This window comes from Molossus molossus, unplaced genomic scaffold, assembly GCF_014108415.1.
Source record: "Molossus molossus isolate mMolMol1 unplaced genomic scaffold, mMolMol1.p scaffold_m16_p_10, whole genome shotgun sequence".
Lineage (NCBI taxonomy): Eukaryota > Metazoa > Chordata > Mammalia > Chiroptera > Molossidae > Molossus > Molossus molossus.
Window position 1 is genome coordinate 75,731,493 of NW_023425345.1, and position 5,217 is coordinate 75,736,709.

Below are 5,217 nucleotides of genomic sequence, written 5' to 3' on the forward strand. Positions count from 1 at the left end.
GCCCATTGCTAGATGTGATCACAAAGCATAGTTTCTAAGGCTTGACATTAAGTTCCATTCCACTCATTAAATCTGGTTTGGTGCATTTTATTTGCATCATTTATTTGATGTAGGATTTAAACAGGTTATTTAGAGCTTGGTATTATCTTTTGAAAGTAAAGACCAATACTTATTTAAGTCACACCTCACAATCACTTTATGTTTTACATGTGTGAAATAGATGGGTATATGGACTTGGGAAAATTACAGAAAATAAACAGGTAAAGAATACAGAGAAATACATTTGAATATAGAAAAATGAAATTTACAAAAGCTATAAAATGATTTTCAAGTCTCTGACCACCTAATATAATTTAAATTCTCTCCCCCTATTTTCTTAATGTATTTCAGTTTTATTTTTCATAGCATTTTCCACCAACTATTAAAGTACTAGGTAATTTATTTTTCTGTTATGTTGACTTTTTAATTTATGTTTCCTCACAATTGCTCACACTTTTACATGCTGTATTCCCTTGTGTATACCTACCACCTAGAACAATGGTTTGTATTTGTGTGTGGTTTATTTGTGGTTTCAGTTACAGATTTTATCATGGTTAGTGTTTGATTGATAACAATATCTTTTTGGTGAATCCCTAAAGGCCTGTTTCACCTGTTGGTTCCTTAAGGTATAAATAAAAGGATTCAGCAAGGGAGCAACAGTGGGTTTAAGTACTGCTACCCCTTTGCTTAAACATCTTTTTCAGATATTTTTACATTCATGAAAATGCAACTCAAATAAGAAATGGAAACCACAATTGTATGGGAGGCACAAGTGGAAATGGCCTTTTTCCCTTGCTGGGCAGAGGGATCTTCAAAATTGTTCAAAGGATGAGTATGTAAGAGAATCACCAAGGCCAAAGTTAACCATGAGTGTGAATACTGCTAAGAAAAATGCCGTTAACTCTAGAAACTCAGTGTCTGTGCAAGCAATCGGCAGCATAGAAGAAAGGTAGTCAATATGGTCAAGTCACAGAAATCCAGTTGGAGGCCCATATCACAGAGGTACAGATAATGAGGAAACCAGCCTGCCAGGAGCTGGTTGCAAACTTTGTTACTCATGATAGTTGTGAGGTTTGCAGATAGCCACATAGTGATCATAGGACATTACAGCCAGAAGAAAAAACTGCGGAGCCCAGAAAGATTAAAAAACAAAAATGCCTGTGTCACATGAGCATTATAGAAAATGGTTGTGCGTCCTATAGTGATGCAGACCAGAAACCTGGGAATACAGATTGTTTTTGAATTAAGTTTCTAAGAAAAAGAAACTCCTGAGAAAGAAGTACATGGAATCTTCAAACTAACATTTGATAGTGTTAACATGATGATTGATGGTCAGGTTTCCAGTTACATTCAGTAAGTATGTAAAAAGAATATCACAGCTTGTAACTCTGTCATCCCTAAGTCCTGGAAGAATGAATTCTCGAATTGATGTCTTAATTTGGCATGGGTAAACTCTAAATTCTTAGGTCTATAGGTTAAAATAATCATGGATGTCAACTTCTGATATGATTTAAAATGCATTTGTAGTGTTCTTATTCTGCACAAAGAACAAGTAAAACATGCATTAATAAAAAGTTATAACATAGTTATTTATCAAAATTGCCAACTCATACCAATAATTTCCTTTTATTACTTAAAATCTTAGAATTTAATCACAGCTCTTATACTTTCGTTATATATTTTTGATTACTTACACAGAGAAAGTTGTTGTTTTAAAGTAAAAAATGGGTAATAATAATAAATACTTAGTTTACTTCTTTGTGGAAGTAATTCATTTGGGAAGACTAAGCAAGTTATTAAAGCACATAGTATTTTTAGAAGCTTAATATCCATGAAATCCTTTTTGCTTATTTTGCCAGTGGGAAACTTATTATTGAGTCAAAATGCAATCTTTTTCTAAATATGTCTTGGTTTCTATTTATGGTAAAAATGAAGCAGAAAATACATATACCTATGGGCAATTCATTGAAATACATTCCCATTTGCTTTTAGTCAAAATTGACCCTATTTGCTCCTTTTTGACTAACATTTGCACAACACAATGCCAGACCTTATTACTAAACATTTTAATGTAAAATTCAATTTTAAGTTTTTAAATATATTCAGTCATATAAACAATAAAAGAAATCAGAATAGTCCCTGTAAGATTAAATAATTATTTTAGAAGTTGTTACATGACAGCCTTTATCAAGCTCAGCTTGCCAAAATAATAATTAGATTAATTTTCTGTTTACCAAACTGTAGTCTTAGATGATGTGATGAAGAAAGGAAATACATTGGAAGGAAGAAAATAATAACAGCAATAATTAATTTTATAAGAAAATACAGTGAGTTTATTATTGTTATTATTGTTATATTCATTATTATTTATATCATACTAAAGATTTAAATAGCCTTTAACTTGTGTCCCAGTTAAGAGTCTCCTTTTGCAAATGAGGAAACTGAGGTACTGAAGGATTACATAACTTTTCCAAAGTTACATAAGCAGTATATGTAGATAGGTTAGCATTCAGGTCTATCTTCTACTGCAATATTCTTAGTGCTTAACACATTTTCTGATTCAATTTTATTTGATTAATTAAAGAATAAATGGTGATTGAATAATGTATATGTAACCCAGATTAGAACTGTTCCCCAAATCCAGAGATTTCTTTAGCTATATAGGCTTAACTCTGCATTCGTGAATCAATTATTCTGAACTAGTCAATCCTGACATGAGGATACCAGAAGCAGTGTGCATCAACAAATGGGAACTTTAGGTAAATTTTGGAAGGTATAGGTTTGGCAAATAATTCGAGAATTGACAAAATGCCCTATGATGCATTTCAAAATTGTTGAATGCATCATAAGAGAAATTGTTGATCTATGCTTTAGAAAGATAAATGAACAAGATGAATAAAGATAAAATAGACTTACTTTTATGATAATCCCTGGTGGAATCAAGCAATAGTTTATACTTAAATATTTTTCTGATTACATATTTATAATAAGAGAAACACTTTTAGATAGAAAATGATTCCTTAATACTTACATATTTTATAAAACTAATTCACTTTTGTACACTTGGTATTTTAAATTTAAAGATTTTGTTCAGAATCCTCCTTGTCCTAACTATCCATATCTCAATCAAAAGTCAATATGTGAAGATGAGAAAATATAATGAGCATATTTCCAAAAATATTTTGTTTGGAATTTATCATGTATTTTATGATTTTTTTTGATATTGGTAATAGGTTTTCAAAAAATCTTATACCCAAAAGAAACAGTCCCACTTATGTAGTTTTGAGTATATATATAGAAGAGTTTGTTTTTAAGGAAACATTATAGAAATCTCTTTGGAGACAGAAAAATTAATGCAGCTATAATGCAATTAATTTTGGCAACACTTTAAAAAATTAATTAATTTATTTTGTTACAGATGTTTCCCCTTTTGCCCCACTGTGGCAACACTTTTTACTGGGTTCCCTTGGAAGCCATTAAGTATTGGAGGAATATAGAATTCTACCTAAAATATTAGAATTTGCAAGAAGGAGAGGGAATGACTGATGAAAAATTATCACTTCCTTGAGCATTTTTCAAATATTTCCTCTGATTATATTTTAAAGAAGAGAGACTCTCCTTGGCTCTCTTGTAAATATCAATGAGAAACATAAATTAGGAGGTAATATTTTTAAATTCATCTTTATTGTTGAATGTATGACAGATGTCCCCCCTTTTTTTTCCCATTAACCCCCTCCTTCCCAATCCCAGCCCTCCTCTAGCCTTCAACACACTGTTGTCAGTATCTATGTTTATGCGTACATGCATAGAAGTTCTTTGGTTTATCTCATTCCGCCCTCCTTCCCCCCTTCCCTTTGAGGTTTATCAGTCTAACAACCAATTGGTACTTCTTAATTCCTTCATCTTTTTCACCCATTCCCCCCGGACCCCCCCCCCCCCCCGGTCCGGCAAGCAACAAAAAGTTCTCAGTATCTATGAGTCTGTTTTTGTTCTGCTTGCTCATTTGTTTGTAGATTCAATTGTTGATAGAAATGTATTATTTGCCATTTTATTGTTCATATTTTTGTTCTTCTTCTCCTTCAAGAAGATCCTTCAACATTTCATATAATACTGGTTTGGTGGTAATGAACTCCTTTAGATTTTTCTTGTCTGGGAAACGATATGTACATCGATTCTAAATGATAGCTTTGCAGGATAGAGTAGTCTTGGTTGTAGGTTATTGCTTTTCATCACCTTGAGTATCTCTTGCCACTCCTTTCTGGCTGGCAAAGTTTCTTTTGAAAAATTGTCTGACAGTCTTATGGGAGCTCCTTTGTAGGTTATAGACTGCTTTTCTCTTGCTGCTTTTAAGATTCCCTCTTTGTATTTAACCTTTGGCATTTTGATGATGATGTATCTTGGTGTGGACCTCTTTGGGTTCTTCTTGTTTGGGACTCTTTGTGCTTCCTAGACTTGTATGTCTGTTTCCTTCACCAAGTTAGGGAAGTTTTCTGTAATTATTGTTTCAAATAGGTTTTCAATTTCTTATTCTGTCTCTTCTCCTTCTGGCAACCCCAATGATACAATGGGTGGCATGCCTGAAGTTGTCCAGAGGCTCCTTACACTATCCTCATTTTTTTGAATTCTTGTTTCTTCATTCTGTTCTGGTTGGATGTTTATTTCTTCCTTATGTTCCAAATTGATGGTATGCTTCTTGACTTTACCTACTCTACTATTGATTCCCTGTAAATTATTCTTATTTTAGTTAGTGCATCCTTCATTTCTGACTGGTCCTTTTTTATGTTGTTGATGTTCTTACTAAGTTCCTTGGAGGTCTCCTTAAGTCCCTTGAAGGTCTCACTAAGTTCCTTGAATGTCTCACCAAGTTCCTTGAGCAACCTTATAATTTATTTTCTGAACTCTGCATCTGATGGATTGCTTATCTCCATTTTGTTTAATTCTTTTCCTGGAGTTTTGGTCTTTTTTTTCATTTGGGACATGTTTCTTTATGTCTTCATTTTGGCTGCTTCCCTGTGATTGTTTCTATAAATTAGGTAGAGTTCCTATGTCTCCTAGGCTCTGTAGGTGACCTATTGTTGTAGGTGTTCTGTAGGATCCAGTGGCACAGCCTCCCTGATCACCTGAGCTGTGCCCTTGAGGTGCACTCTTAGTGGGGACTGTACACCCTTATGTTATAAT

The 5,217-nt window shown here is 33.2% G+C and overlaps 1 pseudogene; it reads right to left on the reverse strand.

Moving 5' to 3' along the window:
• Nucleotides 1-571: 571 nt before the first annotated feature.
• On the reverse strand, nt 572-1,324 carry LOC118623761 (annotated as a pseudogene).
• Nucleotides 1,325-5,217: the final 3,893 nt, after the last annotated feature.